The sequence below is a fragment of the Mesocricetus auratus genome, unplaced genomic scaffold (genome assembly GCF_017639785.1).
Source record: "Mesocricetus auratus isolate SY011 unplaced genomic scaffold, BCM_Maur_2.0 Super-Scaffold_100676, whole genome shotgun sequence".
Classification (NCBI taxonomy): Eukaryota; Metazoa; Chordata; class Mammalia; order Rodentia; family Cricetidae; genus Mesocricetus; species Mesocricetus auratus.
This window is the reverse complement of record NW_024429266.1, coordinates 27,965,210-27,979,277: the sequence shown is the minus strand read 5'-3', so window position 1 is coordinate 27,979,277 and position 14,068 is coordinate 27,965,210.

Sequence of the window (14,068 nt, the reverse complement as noted above, 5' to 3'; positions counted from 1 at the left end):
TTGTTAATGAGAACAGACATAATACCTGCTCTCTGTGGACATGTGAGTATTTCCAAGCATTGATTAACCCTTCATGCATACTTACCAAACTGCTTCTGTGCACAAGGGCAAGGCTGACAGAGGAATATTCTACACACTTTTCTTCACATTGAAGACCTTCAAATCTTACTGGGTAAGCAGTAAATACTAAAACACACTTTATCTACAGAGCAACCAACAGAAACACTTTTCTAGGGTTTCATAGGAAAAGCCCGGGCTGGCTGTTTGGGGTAGGCTTGGTCTTCAGCTACAGAGGCTGCCAACTGGGGACGAAGGGGATGTTCTGGGAGGTACCTTTGTAAGGGAGGTGGTTTGACAGGGCAAGGTTGAAGGACTTAGATGGGGCATTACCTCATTACTTGTTGGAGCAGCACCATTGAAAACATTTTAAATTAAATTACAGAGTCTTAAGGAATTTTAATTTTCCTTGAGACAACTGAAAACCATTTAAGGTTTTTAGTAAAAGAGTGTGGTGTGAGACTGGGCAGGTCGCATGGGCTTTGCTTGTAGCAGAATTTGTTAGGGAAAGCAATACTTTGAAGATGGGCTGGTCATCAATCAATATCTGTATAATGCTTATTGCATGATTTCACCATAACTTACAGACTCAATCCATTTTAAACCTTTGGCTCCCGTATTCCAGTATTGAGAGCTGTATGATAGGCCGTTTTATGTGTTTACCTTTATGCTTTCTTGCTATTTATTTCTCGATATGTATATTGGGATGGTAAAACTGATAGGTATATGACTATTTTATATTCATCTATGTTGTCAAATTACAGTCCAGTATACATACATATGTATATATATATGTGAATATATGTGTACATATATATATATCAATTACATGTACCCACATTGATAAATGAAAATATTCATTTTTTGGAAACTTTATCAGATGACATTCTAGGTTACTTTTGCTTCTTTTGAAGGGGAGCCATTTCCTTTTTCAGTGTATATTTCTATGACTGAGAATTAGGTTGAACTTTTTTCACAAATGCATATGGATAGTTTAGATTTATTTGTTTGTTTTTGTTTGGAATCAATTTTTCAGTAGTTTTTTTAGTTATAGGGAGCATTCATTGTTTGGGTTTGGAAAGAGTATTTGTACATTTGGTGTTTGTGCACGTGTGTATGTGTGTATATATATATTCCCCTGTTTTTCATTTGCTTCTCGAATTTGTGAAAATTCTTGATATAAATTACGTTCAAAACTCAGTATTTTTTTTTTTACGAGACAGGGTTTCTCTGTATTGTTTTGGAGGCTGTCGGTCCAGCCCGGCCTCGAACTCGCAGAGATCCGCCTGCCTCTGCCTCCCGAGTGCTGGGATTAAAGGCGTGCGCCACCACCGCCCGGCCCAAAACTCAGTATTTTAAAACTTCCGTTTTATGGTAACAAAGTGTCATGTTTAAAATGTCTCGCTCAAAGATTACATCATTCACTATTCCCATTTCCTTTATTTTGCTGTTTCTTTCATTAAAAATATGTATGCAACGTTGATTTGTGCAGTGTGAGCAGGGCCCCTACCATACTCCTCTGATCGCCTTCCCAGTGACTATCGGGGTGTCTACAGTGCCTCTAGCCCTCACTCCCTGGCTTGACGCTGTCCAACTCACATGCAGCAGCTTTGGTCCCTCCGCCCAGATCAGCTTTGGTCCCTCCGCCCAGATCAGCTTTGGTCCCTCCGCCCAGATCAGCTTTGGTCCCTCCGCCCAGTGCTTTGCTTCTTTGTCACCCGGGCACTACATTGTTTTACCTGGCATGGAACTGACGTCTCAGGCAGTTCTCCTTACTTCTTCCTTTTCACATCTTTTTGGAGGCATTATTTGTCACTATACAAACAGGCTTATCCACACACACCCCTAAAAAAGCCCTTTGTAATCATTCTGACAATCTGCAACAGTTTTTTTTTCCTATTCTCGACATCACATTAAAGGTGCAGATTACTTTGACAAGAATTGAGAATCCTAGAATATTGAATATACTAATTTGGCACAATGCTATAACTGGCTATTTTTCTTCTTTTTCTTTTTTAAAATACAAAATGTTGAAGCCGGGCGTTGGTGGCACACGCCTTTAATCCCAGCACTTGGGAGGCAGAGGCAGGTGAATCTCTGTGAGTTCAAGGCCAGCCTGGTCTACAAGAGCTAGTTCCAGGACAGCCTCCAAAGCCACAGAGAAACCCTGTCTCGAAAAAAACACACACAAAAAAACCAAAAACAAAATGTTGTTCATACTTTATTCAGTCAATTAATTGACTCCCAGTGGGAATTCCCTAGAAGCCAGTGATATGCCAAAACTACAAAAACATATATCCAAATATACCAGTTTTCTTTAGTATATAGACACTATTTATAAATTATCCTAAATTCCTTCCTGTTGAGAACATATTCAGAGTTTATATTTACTGGAGTAATTTTCACTTCACCTACTAATACTCCTGTTTTATAGGTTAAAAGTGTAGATCATAGCCAAGTGTGTATTTTGTCACACTACTTCATGTCTACTGTCAAGAGAGTCATCTAATTACTATCTCTTAATCTCAGGTAGAGAAAGCAAATTATTCTAAAAATTCTCGTTGCAATAAATACCTTGGCACATCTACTTTAATATGCTTTACTTTCTTTATGAAGCCATGCACCTACTCTTTAATGACATAGTTCATTCAGCCTGCTACTGTGTTGTCCTTAGGGTACAAAAAGTTAAGCACGATCATGCATTACTCCAACCCAGCACACTGGGAATTACTTGTCCAATGCCAGTAACAGTCATGAATCAAAACAGTTTGAGCATAGACTTTTTAATATGATTTGATTCCTTGTTTGTTCATTTGTAAAAATTTACAATTAAATCATAATCTGAAAAATAAATGAATAATAAATGGAAAAAAGAAAGCTGTGGGTGGAAAAGATAAAATAAAATAAAATAGTGAAATAACCTTATCCCTAATTATCCTCCTTTTTTCTATCTATGTAATACTATTTCTAGAATTTTAGAGATCACAGAAAAGAAAAAAGAACATGTAAGATAAAAATTACAAAGAGAAACTAGGGTTCAGTTGCAGCATTTGCCTGTCAGGTTTTCCACTGTGGTCTCAAGTAGGTTGTCTTATTCCTAGTTTTTTTCTTGGGATCTCTATGCTTTTCCGTTTCTCCACATGCTCTACAGATATCTGTTTATTCTTAGGTGGCATCCATTGTTCTTAACGTGTGAGAGTGATTGGATACCCCACCCAATGTATTTTCTAACTAATAATTTCTGGTAACTCATACAGCTATTTTGGACATTTCCCTTCCATGGAAAGCTGATCCCCTCCCCTTGGTTTTATGATCCCTCTTTTTCCTGAACTGACCAGCTTTCACCTGAGGAAGCAGCATGGAGCAGTAGCACAGGCTTTGGAACGAAATCACATTTCTGGAGCTTGGTTCTGCACCTTAGTCATGGATTGCCTAAAGCCTTTCTGTAACTGGCTCTGAATATCTAACTGGACCTAGTATTAGTTAGATCATAAAACTAAACTACTAGGTTTCCTGTGACCATAAGTGAAATTGCTAAACATACACTCAGATCCAGTTTCCCGTCCCATGTGTGGAAGAGATGTTCTGTAAATGTTTATGAACAGATAGTATCAAAAGAGAACCTTAATTCATCGAGGCAAGCTTCTTTTGCTTGCACTTTTAGCAAAAGAAGCTAGTGTAGTATTAGTTGGTAGTTTACAAGGTAACTTCTAATCTGCAGTCTGATATCATGAGTGAACAGCCTCAAAAGTAAGCCCTGAGAGAATTATTGTGACAGAAGAGGACGCATAGATGGAAGGGGAGCCTAGAAACTCCCTGTTCATATACCACCCAGCCCCTCACCTACCACAGCTGAGATGACATGAAGGGCCTGCTGTGGGGCCAAACAACGTTCTGCTCTGGTTTTTTTAGAAAGCGCAACTATTTAGACACTAACAGTTTCGCGTAAGTTAATGTCTCAAATACCCCCCTCCATATATACAATTGATCCAGGGACCACAATATTCCTGGAGTCCATGGGAGGAGAAGGCAGATAACATGAGGATGAGGAAGCCAAAGAATTCATCTCACTTGCAGGACATTTACGTCCTAGTCACTCTGGCAAAGGAATCCTACCTGAAAATGTCCAACTCTCATTTTCAATGCAAGGTATTTCCTGTCTCAGTTACCGCTCTGACTTATAAATGTAAACAGTGAAATTTCTCTGGGTCGGCCCTTACTGAGTGTACGAATCTGGCCATTTCAAGAACAAAAGGTCAAGAGGCAACTATAGCACACAAAGGAATGAGCTACTACCCTTTGTCTTACTGTCTTAGTCATCAAAGACTGTTGTCTGATTGCTATGGGAAGTGTCTCCTTCAAGCAAGTCCATGTCTGGACCTGTCAGTACAATAGCAGATTTCTTGCTATTAGCAACAATAATTAATTCCAAGAACCCTGATGGAACTTGAAATTTCTAAATACTTCAAGTTTTCTGTGCTGAATAGGAAGCAGTTTTTTTAAAGATGATTAGTGGCAACTGATAAAGCATCAAAAACGTCCCACAAACACATCAGGGTCATCTATCCCATGCTAAACTTTGGAGCCAGTAGTCACCACTGATTATAGGCACTCATCTAGTGCCTTGCTTGCTCATAGCTCTTTGGGATCAAAGTTAGTATAAAAATCAAATCCTCTTCTCCCCAGTTTGTCTGCCGTCTGCTGGAATCTCATCGGCAAACCTTTCGCTATCCGTCTGTCCGCCTGACCTTTGGCAAGTGATAACACACTGAAGAGAACAGCTGGACACCAGATAATGTGGTAGAATAAAGCCAGCAGATGTGACTGTGCCTGTTCCCAAAGTAGTTTTCTCTCCCCTAGAAAAACATCATGCAAAATCCTATGTTTTTCTATGTGTCTCTAAATGTCTCTGTCTGCCTCTCTGTATCTGTTTGTCTGTCTCCCTCACACACACATCTTTAAAGAATTTTTCTTTGCAACTTATATTTTCTATTTTTTATGATTTACTTAACATTCAAATTGGGTTCTGTCTCATAACTGCACTCAAAGTGCTTACCAAGAAGACCAATACATTCCCCAATCTCATGGTTCCTTCTCTTTACGTTATGGGACCACTCAGGAGCCGATGACTATTTGGAGCCCCGTCTTCTCTTGTCTTCTGTGATATCTCTTCTTGGCTTTCCTGTTTGCTTTATCAGCTTCTCAGTCTCAACCTCTTAGGCCTTTTATTATTTCTGTGTTAACTCTTTAAATGTACCCCTGAATTCTTGCCCTACTTTGCTGGGTATCAGCTTTAATGCCTGTGCGTGCTAGGATGCATTATCCCACTGAGCTGCACCCCACACCTGACCTCTTCATTTCTTCTGATCTTTAGCTACTTTAGATAGCTCATCTTCACCCCTTTAACTACAGTGCATGCGCAAATAACTCTCAGCTTAACATCTTTCCCTTCCCTTTCTACTTAGCATCAGTCATGGACAGCCACCAGATGAAAATCTCCACATGGAGATCTAATAGGCCTCTCAAAATTGATTTTACAATCCAAGCCTGTAGTTCTTTCCATTGCTCTTTACCTCTTCTATCTCCATATACAGCAGCCATTCATTCAGTTGCCTGAGCAACTGAAGCATTGCTACTATCCCCTTTTCATACTCTCATATATGATTAGTAAAGCAATAATTATAGTTCTACCTGTGAAATTATATCTTACATATAAGCCAATTCCATTTATGTATGTGGTTACAATCCTAGTTTAAGCTTGTTGGACCTACAGAAACAGCCCATAATTTATTTAACTATTGTTTCCTGTATATAATCAGTTTTCTAGAACTGTTTGCTTTGATTTGTTTCACTAAAACACAGCCTCACTCTATATCCCTGACTGGTCCAGGATTTGTTATTTAGCTCAGGATTTTCTCAACTTTAGAGGGATGTTCCTGCTTCTGCCACTGAGTGATTATATTGATTACAACAAGCACATACCCCTGTGCCTGGCCATAACTACATAACTGCATCTCTACATCTGAAGAGATGGCTTTGAAGTTTAGGGCATTTGTTGTTCCTTTAGAGGACCGGGGTTTGAATTGTAGCACTCACATGGTGGCTCACAACCATCTATAAATTCAGTTCTAGGGAATCTGACTTCTTTTGAGGTATACATGTGGTACATATACATGCACATAAAATAATATGTATGTATATACATATACATATTTTATTAAATATTCTGGAAATAAGGTACAGTGTCCTATTATGGTCTATAAGGGACTATGTTATCTGGACCTGCATATAATTCTAGTCTCACCATATACCATTCCTTCCTCTCCTGGTTCAAGGCACTGTGAGCAACTAACTTGCTCACTTAATGGTATTTATACTTGTGATTCACCCTTTGTATATAAAATGCTCTCAACCCGTATCTGTTTAATGACCAAATGAAAGACTTTTCTGCTGCTCCGTCCAAAGTATATCACAAGGTTTACCAGCTAGCCCCTTTCTTCCTCCTCTAGTCTTATATTTCACTACCCAAACTCCCTCTGTTTTCTTGGATTTGACCATGCACTAACACCATTTTCCATATCTGGATTTTTGCATACATTGCTCTCTTCTTTGGTATGCTCTTCCACTCTTTGTAGCTCTCTTTATCCAGTGAATTTCTACTTAACTTGAAGCCATAGCTCAGATGCCATTTTCTCTGGTGGTTGATGATCTTGCCCATCTGTTTCCTCTTCACACCAGAAAGCTTGGTACCCTCATTTAGAAAGTTCCAAGCTTTCCATGTCTTCTTGGAAGTAAATGTTTCCATAACTGTCAGTAACAAGAAGAATATTGGTGGTTTTTAGTGAGACAATGGTAAGATGATTCCTAATGAGAGCTTGTTTTAAGTCAATTACCATAGCAATAAAAAATAGTCATAGTGACTAACAGAGCAATAAAAGTAAAAATGTTAGGCTGTGCAAGATGTTTCCTGTGCACACTGATGACTTTTGGTTGCTCGCCCTTCTGCTCTTGCATCCCTCAGCCTGTCACAGCATACGTTTTCTAAAGAGAGACCATGTCCAGGAATTGGTTTTCAGTCCACAAGTCTCAAGAGACTGTTTCTAAGCCATGCCAGATATCTAAGTAGTTGATGATTGAGCAGACAGGGGTGCATTGTAACAAATGCCGTAAGGTCATACTGAAGTCTGACCATGCCTAAACTAAGGAGTAGGGGCTCTTTTTCCTATGAAGAAGGGAGAAATATTAAACAATAATGAATACGTAAATACCATGCTAAAATTTTATTTCAGGAAAATTAATTTTGGAATGTGGAATGTGTTTAAGAATGAAGAATGCACAGTAAAGCCAGGCATACTGGCACACGCCTTTAATCCCAGCACTTGGCAGGCAGAGATAGGTGAATCTCTGTGAGTTCAAGGCCAGCCTAATCCACTTAAGTTCCAGGACAGTTCTTAAAAAAACAAGCAAGCAAGCAAACAAACAAACAAAAACAAAGGATTGGAGTGAAGAAAACTACTTGGAGACTCTTGAGGAGGGAAGGGAAGGATTAGGTAAATCGTAGCTTGGGAAGGAATGCTGGCATGAGAAGGCCAGCGACCAGCAGTAGAGACGAAAACTGCTAGGGAGACGGTAATACATTGGTATCTTACTTAAAACAGTGAACGTAGTTGGGTTTTTGTGGTCCATACATTCTTCATGTATCCGCAGTTTCCTGTATCCTTTATGATTTCTAAATCTAAATTCTAAAAGAAGACAAGAATCTTCCTCCCTTCCTTTCTTCCTCCTTCTAGCTTTTTTCTCCTTTGATAAATGCTAACAGGCATGAAAGACATGACAGGAAGATAATTAATGTGTCTAGCACCTCAAAAGATTTCACGTGCTGCTTTCTTAATCCATCCTCTCTTTCCTGCGTATTCTGTAACCCTCATCCCCTAACAAGCCACTATGTTCTGTTTTTGCCACTGTAAGTTTCATTTTCTAGAGTTCATTCAGTACATGTTCCTTTTTGTCTAACTTTGGTCACTTGTTATCAGATGGAGGGTTCCTTTATGGAGTGAAAAGCATAGAAATGAGACCAAGGCATACATTCGCTTTACATGAGACCGGCGAAGCTTCCTTTTTCAGGGACTTCAATTAACTACAGAAGCAATCAGACCACCATTGTAAGACAGGAGACAGTAGACTTCTCTCACTTTTCTGGCACTTCCCAATAGTTTCTGAAGAAAACTGTCTTCCTTATCAGGAATAAGCACCGTGGCCTTGAACTGGTAGACTAAGTGATAGACTTTTTTTCAGGAACTTCTGACTCACCATCTTGCATAAATATCCTGGCTTCACTGTTCTGTATGGCCTTAGGATAATGATGAGATCCTGCCAAGTGTTAGAATTGCTGAGAAAGCATGTAGATGCCCATGCCAGGTCAAATGAGCAAGGGAACCAAATATCCCCCACAGAAGATTGTACCCACCGCTGGTTGTACAGGTGAACAGTCTGACCTTGGCTGTATTAGATGTTTCTCAGCATTGACTATTTTAACTGACTCTGTATATTGTGCTCAATCTGCTTCTCTTTTAGAAACAGCAAGACTTGAGCCCAGCCCCACTACTGATGTTTTTCCCAATTATTTCTCTTCCTTCAGATATCTATATGACAGTTAACTCAGCGTTTCTTCACAACTCAGATTCACACACATTCTAATCTGTCAGGTCCATTCATATCTGCCTATGGTCAAGCAAAGCACTGGCCTCATCTGTGCCCCTGGTGCTGTCTTCTCTGTCAAAGAGATTCGTTCACACTACTGCCATCTGTTGGTAGAATTAATTCTTGGGCACTTAAATCTAACTCCATTTGGCAGATAATAGTCATACCTCTGAATTTGGATATTTAAAATACGTTTATGTAACAGATGATACCTTTTCTAATGTGACTGTTACTTCTGATTATAGAGGTGAACAACCTCAGATGCCATTACTCATTTACTACATACCTCCTCCTTTCTAGGACTCCTGTTACTAAAAACTGATAATGGTCTGTCTTATGCTAGAAAACACTTTTAGGAATTTTGCAATTTATGGAACAAGTTCTCTTGGCTCATTCCTTAAGAGGATACAGTCCATCAGGATAAGGAAGGCATGGTGGAGGGGATCCATGAAGGAAGGGGCTTGACATGACTGCCTGATTTTTTTCTCAGTAGACCAGGAAGCACAGAGTTAGTGCTGGAACCTAGGCAGGGAGATCAGATTTTAAAATTTCATACTGTGGTCAGAGCACTTCACTAATAGATGAGTAATAAACAGAAGACAGCTCTACACACACACACACACACACACACACACACGCACATGCACACACACACACACACACATATATTTTCTATTTTCTCTCTTGAAAAAGAAAATCTTGGAGATGTTAGAACAAACTGCCAATGGTCAAAACACTAAAAGACACCAAATACTAAGAAAGATAAGGAGTAAGAGGAAGACCCACTTGTCCCTGATGAGAATGCAAAACGGTAAGATTATTTAGAGAGATATTTTGACAGTTCCTTGTAAAACAACACACACTCTTGTTCAATGATCCAGCTCCTTGATTTTACCTGCAAAAGGGTGTGGGATAACTAAGCCTCAGTGGGCTTGACAGCTGACCTAGACAGATAGTAAGAGCATGCATAGTGGATATTTTCCTGACAGTCAGTCTGCCAGAGGGCCTTGAAACAGCAGCCCAGTTTGGTGAGAGATGATGTGGACCTATGAACAGTGACCATATCACCTCAGCAGAGGCCAGCTCAGTCCCCTGGGATAGAGTGGGAGGTATATAAGACTTACCCCTTCCTGAAATAAAGTGAGCTTGTTGTTTCAATTTGTTTTCAGTACATGTGTCATTGGTGTCACACCCCCAAAGGACACCTGTCAGGACTCTGCAACAAAAGGGGAAATTTGTGTTAACGCAAAAACTCACACACAGGAGCTGACATCAGCTTTGTACATGATTGCATGAGTCTGAAAGCAACCAGACTCTCCTTAATAGATTAATAAATAAATAAGCTGTGGAACACTTGATGATGGGATTTTGTTCAGTGCTTGTCATAGTGAGGGTTTCTATTGCGATGATAAGACACTAGGCCAGAAGCAATGAGGAGAGGAAGGGTTTTAGTTTAGTTTATTCGCTGTCTGTCATAGAAGGAAGTCAGGGCAGGAAGGCAAGCAGAGGCAGCCACCTGGAGGCAGGGACTGAAGCCATGAGGGAGCACTGCTTACTGGCTTTCTCCCCGTGGCTTGCTCAGCCTGCTTTCATATACAATTCAGAACCACATGCCCAGGGATGACACTGCCCTGCTGTGGGCTGGGCCTGCTCACATAATTTTTTTATTACTTTAATTTTAAATAGCTTGCTTCACATGTCAATACCAGTTCCCTCTCCCTCCCCCTCCTCCCGCACTCCCCCACCATCCCTCCCAGCCTCCCACCCTATCCGCTTCCTTCCACATAGGGGATATCAAGAGTCTGTCATTTCACTCAGGGCAGGGGCCAGGCACTCCCCTAAGAGTCCAGGCTGAGAGAGCATCCCTCTTTGTGTTATGGACACATGAAATCCATTTGTATGCCAGGGATAAACACTGATCTACTGCCCAGGGCCCCATAGGTTGCCCAGGCCTCCTCACTGACTCTCACATTCAGGGGGTCTGGATCAGTCCCATGCTGGTCTCCCAGCTGTCAGTCTTGGGGTCCAAGAGCTCCCCCTTGTTCAGATCAGCTGTCTCTTCTGGTTTTTCCAGCCCATTCTTTGCCAATTTGACCATCATTCCTCTCTCTCTCTGTTACTGGGTTCCATGGGTTTAGTTCAGTATTTAACTGTGGCTGTTTGCCTCTGCTCCCATCAGCCACTGGATGAAGGCTAAAATAAAAAAATCACTGAAGACAATTTATGCTGGGGAGGATGTGGAGAGAGGGGAACACTCCTCCACTGCTGGTGGGAGTGCCAACTCGTACACCCACTTTGGAAATCAGTATGGAGATTCCTTAGGAAAATGGGAATCAATCTACCACAAGACCCAGCAATTCCATTCTTAGGCACATATCTAAAAGATGCAAATTCATACAACAAGGGCATATGTTCCACTATGTTCATAGCAGATGATGCCCCTCAACTGAAGAGTGGATAGAGAAAATGTGGTACATTTACACAGTGGAGTACTACTCAGCAGAAAAAACAATGGAATCTTGAAATTCACAGGTAAATGGATGGCACTAGAAGAAACCATCCTGAGTGAGGTAACCCAGTCACAAAAAGACATGCATGGTGTGGATTTTAGACATGGATCAGGATAGTGCCAGTCTGCACTTCCACTGACAGAGAGTCTGGGAAACAGGAAAGAACCTAAGAGAGATATGCATGTTACCCCAGAGAAGAGGAATGAGGCAAGATCTTCTGAACAGATTGTGAACACAGCAAGGGGTTGGGGGAGGTGGGAGCTGGGAAGAACAGAGGGGGAGAAGAGGAAGAGAGAGTAGGTCATGGGGGAACAGGAAGGTTGAGTGGGGAGGGGGCAGAGTGAGACATAGATTAGAAGAGAGATCTGGCACCAGTAAGACCCCTAGTTATCTAAAGGGATGACACCAACTGTCAAGCTAAGCAATAGTGGAGAGACCACCTTAAATGCCCATTCCTGTTAATGAACTCGATGTCTATAGCCACATAAATTATTAGTTAAGAAAATGCCTTCAGACTCATCTACAAGCAATCAGACAGGCTAGACAACAAGACATTAGCTAACCCAAGCAGGAAATATGGAAGTACAAAATTAGCTGAGGGCTTTTCCAAAGAATGCTATCAAAGGTCAGCTGTGTTTAGGGGTTCTGATTCCACTTTTGAAGGAACAGTCCCAAGACCAACTCTCCCAACAAACAACAGCAAACTCTGGACCATGAAGAAAATCTTCAAACAACAGGTGACGGAGCAATATCCATCCTTGGAAGAAGGAAATAGCACCATGGAGACAAAAATGTCCTGGTTTTTGTTTGGTGTTTCACAGAGTTTTACTTGAGAGAAGACCAGAAGTTAAAATTCAGCCTAGGTTAATAACTGGATCAAATTCCTAGATAGACATAACAAAGTCAGTAAATTCAAAGTTAATGCACAAAAACATCATCCAACATGGAGAGCAGAAACACTGAGTGCAAGGGAAAAGAAACCTTCCATAGACATGTGGGACATATAATGTGGAGGTAATTGTGAAGAGATTTTTTCCCTTACTGACCACTTTGTATTTTCTGCATTTGGAATTCATGTGTTTCGCCTATACTAAGTTTTGTGCCTTTTGGGTTGAGTCAGTACCAATTTCATAATTTTCTTTCCATGAAGTCTTCTGTACCCATTGTCCATTAAATTTATTTCCTCTTTTTCCTTGTAGATTTTGTTTCATTGTTTTATTGTATGCATGCATATAAACATCATAAAGCTTAAGTATGATTCTGATTGTTTCTATAATGAAATGCATTTTATAGGATAAACTATACACATTTGTTACAAATCAAGGAGTAGATTGATCAAGACTTCAGACTAAATATATGTATATATTTCCTTCCACAATGTGTAAGCCAAATAGTATGAAAGATCATTTAAAGATAACAAGTATAGTAGGGCGGTAGTGGTGCATGCTTTAATCCCAGCACTTGGGAGGCAGAGGCAGGCAGATCTCTGTGAGTTCAAGGCCAACCTGGTCTACAGAGTTAGTTCCAGGACAGCCAGAGCTGTTACATGGAGAAACTCTGTCTTGAAAAATACAAAACAAATAAACAAAAAAGAGATCCCATTTAAAGGTTACATAACTTCTCCAACAATATCACCATTTAGGGTGTTCAAATACACTATGAGAGACATTTTTCCACCAAACATTATTTAGGTGCTTCTTAATGTTTCTGTTTGTATTGCAAGCAATATGTCAATGAACAACTTTTAAATTATAGCCTTATTAGTATTTCTAAAGAATGAAATGTAATTTTTGAGTTTGTGAGCAATTCTTCTAGCTACTGACAAGTTTCTACCAGACTATCCTGTAGCAATTTTTAATCCAATAAACACAACCCATCATCTCATCATTTAGACCATTCTGTTCTTGTAGACATATCCACTTATCTATGTCTCAATACTGGTAGAAGACAACAAATCTGTGGAGCTGACTTACTAGCTGGAGAATTCTGTGAAAGTTAAATATTTGTGCTGAGGACATGGATCAATAAATAAACTGCTTTGTCTATAAGCATAATGACAGGAGTTTGAAATCTCAGCAACTCCAGCTGTGGGTATACCCAGCCTCAGGTGGAGAGTTATCAAAGAAGACAGCCAATATCAACCTCTGGCGTTCAAGTGTGTGTGCATACCAGAACACATGAACCTAAACACACACACACACACACACACTCACACACACACACACATATGCACGCACACAACACATACATTTTTTTAAAGTGAAAATAATGTGCCATTTTCTATGTCCTTAGTAATATTTCCCCAGGTCACTTTCTGTCCTCTTCAAATATAAGAAGCTTTCATGTGTGTATGTCAAAATCTAAACAAACTTTATTACCTGTTTTTGAGGCAGGATCTACTATGCAGCTCAGATTAGCCCCAAGTTAGTGATCCTCCAGTGATTCTCAACCTATGGGTCTCAACCTCCATATGCAGATCTGATGTCCTCCATATCAGATATTTATATTGCAATTCTTTTTTTGGTTGTTTGTTTTTTGTTTTTCGAGACAGGGTTTCTCTGTATTGTTTTGGAGCCTGTCCTGGAACTGTCTCTGTAGACCAGGCTGAACTCGAACTCACAGAGATCTGCCTGTCTCTGCTTCCCAAGTGCTGGGATTAAAGGCGTGCGCCACCAACGCCCGGCTTATATTGCATTTCTTAACATTAGCTAAGTTATAGTTCTGGAGTAGAAATGAAATAATTTTATGGTTGGAGGTGTCACCACAATATGAGGAGCTATATTAAAAGGCCACAGCATTAG